Source organism: Drosophila ananassae, chromosome 3L, assembly GCF_017639315.1.
Source record: "Drosophila ananassae strain 14024-0371.13 chromosome 3L, ASM1763931v2, whole genome shotgun sequence".
NCBI classification, from domain to species: domain Eukaryota; kingdom Metazoa; phylum Arthropoda; class Insecta; order Diptera; family Drosophilidae; genus Drosophila; species Drosophila ananassae.
Genome location: NC_057929.1, coordinates 22,765,586 through 22,778,313, shown reverse-complemented (window position 1 = coordinate 22,778,313; position 12,728 = coordinate 22,765,586).

Sequence of the window (12,728 nt, the reverse complement as noted above, 5' to 3'; positions counted from 1 at the left end):
GCGTTTCATTAAGGTCAGATTTCATGTCGTATTGATTGCCTGACTCATATACCTTTCTTGAGCGCCATCCCCAAAAATGTTCAATTATATTTATGTCCAGTATGGTGGTCAACTAAGCAATGAATCGGTTTCCTGATTTTCCTTCCTGATTCCGGTAGTGTGTATAGACTTCTAGACTTCGAAAGAAATTTCTCACTTCAGGACATTCTTTTTCTAACACCTGTTTATACGATATTGCATTCATGCTGGCAGTTAAAAAAAAGATAGAGTTGAAGAGTACGGTAGTAGGTTATCGCTTCCTACACCATTACACCGTCTTCTCGACAGTGTAACTTGTTAAGAATATGTTCCTCCTTTCACGAGTCGGAAAAATAAATGTTGTTCATCAGTTAAGACTATGCGGTAACACTCTACGCTGAGAGTCATATTTCTACAAACAAATGTAATGCGTTTTTCCTTGCGTGCAACGTTGAGCGGTGTTTTTTTTTTTAATTTACGCTTTGTAAATGTTCTGATTTACTAATAACTCGCTTAACTGTGGCGCGCTTGATTTAACCCAGTAATTTTGCTTAACTTTTGCAGCAGAATCATGTGAATTCGACGCATGTCGCAGGTTTGATCTCCGGTAGTTACGCTATTGGTCGGTCCTTTCATATTTTTCCCATAGTTTTGAGGATCCTTTAAATAAAATATAACCACTTTCGATATATTTCGTTTCTATATACCCCATTGGTTGAAGATATCGTATATTTTCCTGACCTTGAGGCCCCACCTTGAAGTATGTCTTATCGTTAGTCAATGACTCTGATATTATCCTCAATATATCCTCACATCAAATAAATTAAACTGGAACTCTGATGATTTCATGAGCATATCGTTGCCGGCTAAAATTATCAAATCTTCCTCCATTGCAACTGCGTCGTTCTTGATCATTGTTGGTCAAGTGGATTCAAAATGACTACTAAAAAAACAATTTTTTTAGTACCAAGCAGGGTAACCAGGTCCTTGGTTGCCAATTTGTAGAGCTAATTTTGTGAAACATGATCCTTTTCATGTTACGAGGGTTGCTATATATTATATATATCTGGCCTAGGCCATACTAATTGTTGCCTGGCGCCATCTGACGTTTTCATTGGGAAGTTTGACATGTTTTAGCAGAAACGTGCTCATAACTTTTTGACCTACGGCCATAATTTTTGTTGTATACAGTGACTTAAAAAAAAAGGGAGAAAATGGAATTTACTCTTAAATATTTTCGTGCAATCATTTTTCACGACTTTCGACGTGAATTAACACGACAAGAGTGCATCGATGAACATAAATCTGTATGGCGAAGGAGCACCATCTTATAGCACTGTGAAAAACTGGTATAATGAATTCAATTGTGGCCGACGCTCGCTCGAAGACAAAGGTCGTGAAAGTCGTCCAAAAACAGTCGTTGTTCCAGAGAACATTGACGCCGTGTATGAACTGATAATGCAAGATCGTCATGTGACATACCGTGAGATCCTTGGGCATTTCTTCCACCAGCATACCTTCGATATTGCATGAACACTTTGCCGTAAAAAAAATTTGTTTTTTCGTTGGATCCCGCACAGTTTGACAATCGCTCAAAAAAAAGCTTGTGTAGATTGGTGCAAAAAAATTTGAAAAAATACAATCGTCACGTACAATAAGATCGTCACAGGTTACGAATCATGGATTTATGCTTATGAGCCCGAAACAAAACAACAATCGACCTTGTGGGTCTTCGAAGACGAGCCAAATCCAACGGAAGTGGTGGCCCAAATATCCCTACCGAATAGTCTGGCGTGCCTGAAGACAATGGGAAGGCTTTCTTAACTTGCGATGACAGCAGCAACTTCACGAAGACGTTAGGACTGGCTTGGGATCCTTCCACTGATCAGCTGCTGTTTTTTTTTCTTGCTCTTCAGTCCACGTCGAAGCCATCGACGTTCGGTCCTATCTTCAATAGTGCGGTTGTACGATCTACTTGGTCCAGTCATTTCTACGGGAAAATATTCTTGCAGAAGCTGTGCCGGGAGCAGCTTTCTCGGAATGAAAGCTTACTTCGGGCTTCTTACACGGAGTGATCTGTCTGAGCATAAGTCACATCCAAAGTGTAGGATTTCCTCGGCTGACGCTTACTTCTTGAGCACTCGTGGAAATTTATGGCTTCTGTGATGCCAGCATTGAACCTACGGAGCGTGTGCCTACGTAGTTTCCAGGTCGCAAGGGGCTGAGAGCGGACTCCTATGTGAGAAGTCCTCGGCGTTATGTGCCTACGTTGCACAATCCAGATCCCATCTTATCTTATGGAGCCCTTCCTACTGAGTTGATCGGATCCACTTTATGGTGTCAGGGTCTTATAAAGGCACAGGAGGACAGACGGCTGTTCAGCGCGGTCATTTGGGTGATGAAAAACGGACGCTGCAGACAAAAGGAATGCACAGTGGTCGGGCTTGTATGGAGCCGCGGCCATAAATACTTCTAGGTGTGCTATCGCTATGAAACTTTCACCAAAAATCTAAAAAAATATTATAAATATATTATAAAAATATTTACCAGATCGTACCACTATATCCTATAGCTTTCATAGAAACGATTGCATCAGTGGTAACGCTTTCATGAGAGAGCAGTCATAAATTGTCAGATCAGGCTTATATTATATTATATATTATACTGTAAGTTATTTACAAACTTAGAACTATAATAAAAATATTGGAGTGATTGCTCAACTCCACACCCACGCCAACCTCCTCCAAAAAGTTATGATAACAAAACAATAATAATATATTTAAGTAGAAAACGAACAATATTAAAAAATCATAAACTCGTAAATATGTAATTGTTAAATTGTTTCATTTAGTAAAGAAATGGTTGTCTCTAGTAACGGTGATCCCTCCAAGATAGAGCTACTGGCAAATGAGGTTACGTTTTATTTTGTAATGGCAAATGCGCATCCGCAGGCTTCCGCAGCTGAAGTAAACATTTTTATAATCTTTAAATATTAGTAAATAACGGCATATTTATTTCATTTGGGGGCAACCGGGGGCAAATACTTAAAACCTTACATAAACCTTGTAACGCCCAACGTATACGAACTAAAAAGACGCACTTTTTTAACAAAGATTTACACGAAACACAGCACAAATTATTTATATATTTATCTGTACAAATAAACTTTATACCATTATTAACCTTCCTATCGTTTTTGGTTTAACAACGTTTTATAATATGTTTAAGAATTTGTAATTGTGCGTGAGCACTCCACTGCGGACAAATTGAAAGTGCATAAATATGAGTTCGCTTTTGTCATTCTATTTTTAGAAAGTCCCGTTAGAAATGCCAAGCAGACTATTTTGCACCGTAAATTTTGGATAGTTATTTTTTTTTTTTTTTTTTGGAAGTAAAACCGGTTTTCGCTGGAATAACTCAAAATCAATTTTTTTATTTTTGGCCTATGGCAGCGACCACTGTGGAATGGTTGCCACCTCCAGCTCGCTGGCTTCGTTATTCCCCTTTTTGGATCAGTTTGGATTGCTTCGAGACGGGCGACTCAATAACTTATCCTTGGATTACGGTGGTCCACTATCCACTAATTTTGCCATCCGGTAACCCGAAGCATAATCGTTAGCTTCCATGGTCAAAACCTGCTCGCTGGACCTTAATCGTTATTAGCGATGATACATTCTCAGTATTGGCGGATGGGGGGGAGAAATACTGTGCTCAAGGCAACAAATAAATCCGTGAGATGGTTTCGAACGAAGCCTTGTTTTTTGGAGCATGTAATGGGCGATATTCCGAAGGAGAGAGTGGAAGGTTATCAGGTTTTCGATGTAACCGTCATTTATTTTTGCGGTCCTTTTTTATAAGTCGGAGGTTGCCCCCATAAAGTGTTACATCAGCGTTTTCATCTGTTTCACAACAGAGTCCGTCCACTTAGTGCTAGTGAGGGATCTGTCTACCATCGCCTTTCTGCTTGCACTAAGGAGATTCATTTCTATCAGGAAGAAGCTTCTACAGACTTGGTTCGACAACGGCGAGATTAACTTAAATGGTCGTCGCAGTATGTCGGGTGGCTCTTCTGAGGACGGTGTCCGGGGCTACAAGGCGGGAAGTCAATAAATTGTGCGTGCTGCCCCTTCAAGATTCTGTTGAAAGCTCATCTTCCAACGGAGGGAGTATTTCGGGTCAAGCAACCGCCGGAAAATCTGGCCGGCAATAATTTATTGGAAGAATCTTTCGTGACGTCACTCTCCGTCCACTCGCGCTTGCTCTTTATGTCTCTTTTCGCGTCTCCCGCTCCCGTGCATTCGATCGGCCACCTACATCTGCCGTCATACATACATATACATACATATAACGTCCAAAACATTGTATAATATCAGATGGAACAAATGAACTCCCATATTTAAATTGAACAGAATTTGTATTTTACCAAAATATGGATTAATTTCAGCAACCCGAATACGCTCGGTAACTTAACAATGTTTGAAAGATGTATTTCAACTATAAGAATACAGCGGGAAATCATACGAACGTTGGGCAACGTTTCGTACAAGATTGCAGATCCAAAATCGCACGAAACGATAAAAAGTCCACCTACATTTCGCTAGTAAATTCGAAATCGATTGAAATATAAATGATAGAAATGATAGAAAAGTGAACTCTTACGAAACCTTTGTATAATGTTTACCAACTTTTCACTAGTAAAATACAAAACGGATCACTGAGACGTAGACGACAAAAAAACTATCGCGGCAAATGCGGAATTGAAATCGATTGCAGTCGTCGCATGCAGACGTGTTTTTTATTGTGCTCCGGGAAAAAATATTCAATAAAATCATAAAAGTGCAGTGACTGCTCTAAGAAATCTACAATAACGCGAAAAGACGCTTTTTGCGATGAAATCGCTAATGTTTATATTGATTAATTAATTAATTAATTAATATAAAACACAACACTTAAAACTCAAACTAAATCAACCTCGACTGCAATGAGTTCAAACGACGTTCGCACACAACGTCAACGTGAGCTAGACGAGAGACGGCTCTCAGTACAAAGAAACAACGCGTACTTCTCTTTTAAAGCAACCGAAAACCATGCAAGCTCCGATCAAGCTCGGTCAATTACCCCCAACTTGACCGAATTCTTAAACGTAGAGAGCGAGAGAGCGCGTTCCTGCTCCCCCTCGATACCATCGATGTCTCTGCAGCCAAAGAGTGCAGTAACTAGCACCTCAATTTCTTTGACAACGTCAACAGTAACAACAACAACAACCGCAACTGTATCGACAGCGCGTTTAACGACGTCATCAGCTAGCAGCGCAAATAGTAATACGTCCGCGCTGCCCGAAAACCAAAACAAAAACAAAAACAATGACTATATTAAGCCGGCTGTGCAGACTGGCATGGATCGCTACATCCAAATCAAAAGGAAGCTGAGCCCCCTGAATTCCAAACGCAAAATAACCCGTGGCAATGCTAGCCTAGTAGCAAAAGAAACGCCCATTAACTCAAACCGATTTAAAATCTTGGCAGACGCCGATGAGGTTGAGGCGGTCGAATCCACTGAAGTTGGGAAAAGGAAGCCAAAACCTCCGCCTATCTATATACGCGAAAAAAGTTCCAATGTTCTGGTCAACAAAATTATTGAGCTTATTGGTAAGGATAACTTCCACATAATACCCCTTGTAAAGGGCAACATTCAAGAAACAAAAGTTCAAATGAAGTCTGAAGATAACTATAGAGTATTATCAAAATATCTTACCGAGAATAAAAAGAACTTTTACACGTACCAGCTAAAAAGCAGCAAGGGCCTGCAAGTCGTACTTAAGGGCATAGAGCCCGAAGTAACGCCTGCAGAGATAAAAAAGGCGCTACAGGAGAAGGGTTTTAGCGCCAAGACAGTCTTTAATATCCTTAACAGGGATAGAAAGCCGCAGCCACTCTTTAAGGTTGAGCTTGAACCAGAAACCAAGCTCCTGAAGAAATACGAAGTGCACCCAATATACAATCTTCAGTACCTGCTGCACCGCAGAATTACAGTTGAGGAACCGCACAAACGCAATGGCCCGGTACAATGTGCGAACTGCCAGGAATATGGCCATACAAGGTCATACTGTAAACTGCGCCCGGTGTGTGTAGTTTGCGGAGAGCTTCATGACTCCGCACACTGCCCAGCGAGCAAAGATGACAGCAACTCGAAAAAGTGCGGCAACTGCGGTGGCAATCACACTGCTAATTATAGAGGATGCCCAGTCTATAAGGAGCTGAAAAGTCGCATCCACCAGAAAGGAATAGCTGCCCGCACCCAAAATGGACAGTTCACGGCGTCCAGATCAAACCCTGAAGTCTTCTTCTCGACTGCAGCCAGATCCTCACTAGGACCCATTAACGTTGACAAAAATGTGACATACGCAAGCGCCTTAAAATCAGGACCGGCGACACCTGCCTCAAGAAGCTCATTTCTGCAATCAGCATATCAAGAACCGAACACGGCTCAGCAACATCAACCAACAGAGCAGCCAAAAAGCAACTTTGAAGCTATGATATGCAGCCTACAACAAAGCCTGACGGAATTTATGTCGTTTATGCGCACAACTATGCAAGATTTAATGCGAAACCAAAATCTATTGATTCAAATGCTGGTTTCACAACAATCCAAATAATGGCTTTCCTACGGATATCTACGTGGAACGCTAACGGCGTTTCGCAACATAAACTTGAGTTAGCTCAATTCCTACTCGACAATCACATCGATGTAATGCTGCTTTCGGAAACACACCTCACAAACAAATACAATTTTCAACTACGAGGATATTCATTCTACGGAACAAATCATCCAGATGGTAAAGCACATGGTGGGACTGGAATTCTAATCAGAAGCCGCATAAAGCACCATTATCAAAACAAATTTGCTAAAAACTACCTACAGGCCACATCTATAAATATACAACTAAATACTGGCAACCAACTTACACTAGCCGCCGTATACTGCCCCCCTCGCTTCAATATAGCTGAAGATGAGTTTAAGCAGTTTTTCAACACACTTGGAGACCACTTCATAGCAGCAGGAGACTACAATGCCAAGCACACACACTGGGGATCCCGTCTCGTGACTCCAAAAGGGAAGCAGCTCTATAATGCAATTATCAAAGCCAAGAACAAGCTCGACTATGTTTCTTCTGGCACACCAACATACTGGCCGGCAGACCCAAGGAAACTACCAGATTTAATAGACTTTGCGATTACCAAAAACATCCCTAAAAATCTGATAAGCGCCAATTGCCTATCGGATCTTTCATCTGATCACTCGCCTGTCCTGTTTATTCTACTGCGACATCCAGGAACATTGGAACAACCATTAAAATTGACCTCACAGAAAACCAATTGGGTTAAGTACAGAAAATATATCAGCTCACACATTGAGCTAAGTCCTCATCTCCACGATGAAGCCAACGTAGACAGCTTTGTTAATTCACTTGAGTCTGTACTCGTCTCTGCAGCTCGAGCCTCAACATCGCAAACTATAAATACACAAAGCAATAAAAAGACAAATCTACAAATCGAACAGCTCGTCCTCGAAAAGCGGCGTTCACGTCGCGAGTGACAATTCCACAGATCGCCATCTACTAAGCAAAGCTTTAGACATGCCTCACGTCAACTTACTAAAGCCCTACAGCAAGAAGAAGCCTATGTCCACCGCCGCTATATAGAGCAATTGTCAACTTCTAGTACAAAACACTCACTATGGAGAGCTCACCCAACTCTAAGCTCACCGAAAGAAACAGTGATGCCTATTAGAAATCCCACAGGCGGCTGGGCGCGCAGCGATGCAGACAGAGCCAGCACGTTTGCCAATCACCTCAAAAATATCTTCCAACCAAATCCGGCCACTAGTGCCTTTACTCTGCCGACTTTACCATATGAGCCTCAGCTTCAACATGAACCAATCGAGTTTCGCCCAAACGAAATCGCTAATATCATCAAAAACCAACTAAATCCGAAAAAATCACCAGGCTGCGACCTCATAACTCCCAAAATGATCATTGAGCTTCCATATTGCGCCGTCTGCACTATCACCCAGCTCTTCAATGCCATCGCAAAACTTGGCCACTTTCCAGCGAGATGGAAAAAGTCAATTATAATAATGATAGCAAAGCCGGGAAAAGACCACACAATTCCCACGTCGTATAGACCTATAAGCCTACTTTCATGCTTATCTAAACTCTTTGAGAAATGCATTCTGACTCGAATAAACACATACCTAAGGATCCAGGAAGGAATCCCGTCACATCAGTTTGGGTTTCGTGAAAAGCACGGTACAATTGAGCAGGTCAACCGGATAACAGCAGAAATTCGGAATGCATTCGAAAAACGCGAGTACTGTACCGCAATATTTCTAGATGTCTCTCAAGCATTTGATAGAGTCTGGCTAGAAGGTCTAATGTACAAAATCAAGACAATGCTCCCTTGTAATACCCACAAGCTTTTAGAGTCTTACCTCTACGACAGAAAATTTGCTGTGAGGTGCAACACTGATATATCTGACGAATTCACTGTTGGAGCTGGAGTTCCTCAAGGAAGCGTACTCGGACCAACATTATATGTTCTCTACACAGCAGACATCCCGACAAGCACACGATTAACAACATCTACGTTTGCTGATGATACAGCTATTCTTAGCCGCTCAAAATGCCCGATGCAAGCAACTGCGCAGCTAGCTCTTCATCTGGTGGATGTTGAAAAATGGCTATCAGACTGGCGAATTAAAGTAAACGAACAAAAATGCAAGCACGTTACGTTCACCTTGAATGGGCAAAACTGCCCGCCCCTTACGCTAAACAACACCCTACTCCCGCAAGCAAACGAGGTAACATATCTAGGAGTACACCTCGATAGAAGACTCACATGGCGTCGGCACATAGAAGCTAAAAGAACCCACCTAAAGCTAAAAGCCAGCAGCCTTCATTGGCTTATCAACGCTCGGTCTCCCCTTTGCCTTGAATATAAAGTCCTGCTGTATAACTCGGTACTTAAACCTATATGGATGTACGGCTCCCAGTTATGGGGGAATGCCAGCAATAGCAATATTGACATAGTCCAGCGAGCTCAGTCGAAGATCTTGAGAACAATCACCGGGGCACCTTGGTACGTTCGCAACGAAAACATACATCGCGACTTAAACATTCTTCCAGTCAAAGATGTGATCGCAGAACAGAAGGAAAAGTACTTTAGCAAGCTATTGTCGCACCCTAACCACCTGGCGAGAGGTCTAACAAGGTTGAGTAACCAATCACGACTTCGTCGGAATGACCTACCCACCCAGCGACCGTCTTGAGGAACGTGCAACCAGAATGCAGTCTTAGTCTACTGTTAGTTAAATGTTAATGTTAAGATTTGAAAACTTATTGTTAGTCTCAAAATTAAGAGAAGATCCAATAAATAAAAGCAAAGTTTAATAAAAAAAAAAAAAAAAAAAAAAAATGCGGATTTTTTGGAAAATTCAATAACAAGTGTAAGGCTGAGGTTCTTGCCACGTCTGTTCTCGTTGGTCTTCACTTTTTCTTTCACATCTCTTCTACCAAGCATCATCTAACGTGGAATAAGTGCAGTTGTCAAATAAGTGAAGTTGTGAAAGGAATTTTATAAAATATTATTTTATATTATATAAGAACCCAAGGCAAGAAAAGCATTAGAGTAGGAAGTTTAAAAAAAACAATTATATTTAAAAGTATCTAATTAACCCTTTCGACCCCAACTTTTTCCCTGTCGAAAAAAAAATTTTTTTTTTGGTTGTATTCTGTTTGTATTGGGCCAAGCAGTATTTGAGTAAAGTTTGAACTCCCCACCCCCACTAGTTTGGGCGCTACCGGATGTTGCTTGTGGGCAACTTTGGGCCATAGTGTATATTAAAGAATACATTTTTAGTTGATGGTTATTTTTGTTTATTTTCAATTTTTAAGTATGGTAAGACATAAAACAGTTTTTATTGTTGTTACAGCATAGGTGTACTTTACATTTAATACATTTTGACATTGGGGTTCCTGTTATAGCTGTCGTAGAAGTCCGGCGGTACGACCTCCTCGTCGTCCACCTCCTCGATGTTTTGCCGGATCTGGGACGCCTTCGGAAGGATCTCGTCCGACGGCGGCGCCACTGACCCTCCGCTAGTCTCCAGAGTGGAGCAGAGGCTGTACTCCGTGGCCAGGGACTGGGACTGGGACTGAGAGAGGCTGCTGAGGGGATCGCTGCCGGGCAGGACCAGGGCCAGGCCGCCCTCACCGCTGCCGCCCCTGGCCACGCCCCCTTTGCCGCCCCCCTTGGGCGACCGCTGGGCATATAGCTTCTCGATGTCCGGCAGCTGCCGCCCACGACCCCCCTTCTCCCGTTCCCGTTCCCGCTCCCTCTCCCGATCCCGCTGCAACATCTCCTAGATGTCCATGCTCCGTTCCCGCTCCAGCTGGTCCGTGATCTCCAGGTCCCGTTCCAAAGTGCTGGAGGAGAATGTGCTGCTGCTGCACTCGCTGAACGAGACGTCCTTGTGGCGCAGGAGGGCGACGCCGCCCGGAGGCCACCGCTGCGGCGGCACCATCATGCTGCTCACCACGGAGCTCTCCTCCCCGTCCCCGTAGTTGCTGGTGCTGCTGTCGTCCGGGATGGCGATGCTGGTTCCGTTTCCGCTCCCATTCCCGTTGCAGTAGGTGGAGGCCGTGACGTTCGAGAGGCACTCGGAGAGTTTCAGGGAGCTGCGATGCCCCGGACTTGACCCCTGACCACCCGGACCCTGGACCTGGCGGCTACGGTTGCTGCTGGCGCTGCCGCTGGCACCGCCGCCCAGCTTGCGGTGCGGGTGGGCGTGGCCAGTGCCCCCGTCGGATATGATGTTGATATTGACGTCGTGCTTCTTGCCGCGCACGTCCTTGCCGAGATTGTTGACGACTCCGGTATCCCCCGGCCCCCTCCCACCTCGCCTCTCCCTATCCCTATCCCTATCCCTGTCTCTATCTCTGTCCCTCAGAGATGTCTTCCATTTCATCACCACTTTCTTCGTCACTGGAGACATCCCAATCGAAGTTGACAATTCTCTCAATGTCATCATTTGATAAACCTTTTTCTTTTGGTCTCATATTTGTAAAAATCATATTTAATTGAAGAAAAAAATTATTATTATATTAACCAACTCTAATAAATTCAATAAAATTATATTAAGTTTTTAAATCCAATCCTTAAATCCAAAATTCAAACATGGTATGATCTACTGATTTGCTGATGTTTGAGAAGAAATCATAAAAACACAAAATTAAATGTAGAAAATCGGAGATTTCAACTTTTGATGAGTATTCCAATGATATGGTAACTGCTAGATGCCATTTTTTTAATTGAGTTGGTACACATACATTTCAAAAATTATATTTACTAAAAATTAAGATGGTCAACGCAATTACACGGCATTCAATATATGGTAAAATTTGATCAATTTATTCTCTTAGGTGTACCTCGAAAACTGTGGGTGATGGAACCTATGTTTGTTCCGGACTAATTGTCGGCCTGTGTTATCAAAGATTCGTTAAGTCCCAACAGGGCCATTTTGAAAAAAAAAAAAAAATCGTGAATAATTCTTTAGTATTGAACGAAGCAGATTTTTTTTTTGTTATTTATTGAATGTAACAATTAACTGTTATTTATACAATTATTAAAATTAATTACAATTAAGAGTTAGGCAAATTATTCTAATAGGAAAACAATCAATTTAGATTTTATTACATCTAGGGATAATTCAGGCGAAAATATATGTGACAATAGGTTACAGTTTTTACAGATAACGCGAAAAGGATCATCATCCGCAAAATTAGATCTGCAAATTGGTAACCAAAGGGGTCGGAGGGACCTGGTTGACCTGTTTGGAACAGAGAAAAGTATCTTTTCGAGTAAGAGTTTCGAGTCAACTTGACCAAGAATAATTTGATGAAGGAGCATGGCCCAAGCACAAGTACGACGTAGCTGCAATGGTGGTAGGTCTAATAATTTTAGCCGACACAGATATGGTGGAAGAAGATCATCTGAGTCCCAGTTTAAATATTTTAAGGAAAATAAAAGAAACTGCTTTTGCCCTGATTCAATACTTCTTTGATGAACCATATACTGGGGACTCCAAACGCATGAACAGTATTCCAGGATCGGTCGAACCAAAGAGATATACAACGTTTTAGTGGTGAAGGGATCATCAAACTCTTTTGAGTAACGCTTGATAAAAGCAAGTACTCCTCTGGCTTTATTAACTGTTACAGAAATATGTTCATTAAACAACAGCTTTTGATCGAAAAGAACTCCAAGATCATTCATTAAGGAAACACGATCTAAAAAGTGATTCCCAAGTGAGTACGAGATGACATGAGGCATGCTACGATTAAACGTCATAACCTTGCACTTTGAGCAGTTTAGTGAGAGAAGATTATTAGAGCACCACAAGAATACTTCATCAAGGTCAAATTGCAGATGTCTATGAAGGAAGTGGTCAGAGAAAGAAAAGCAAATCTTGACATCATCAGCATACATAAGTTGTAACGAACTGTTTTTGCTATATTTTGTTCGCAACAAACGCCGCGACTAGCTCACAAAGGTTGAGGGTACGTTCCACCGAATTTATAGATTCGTTTCAATCAAATCCCCTTTATTGTCTTTACTTTACAAAAATAAGAGAATCTAACCGGCTGTTTGGCT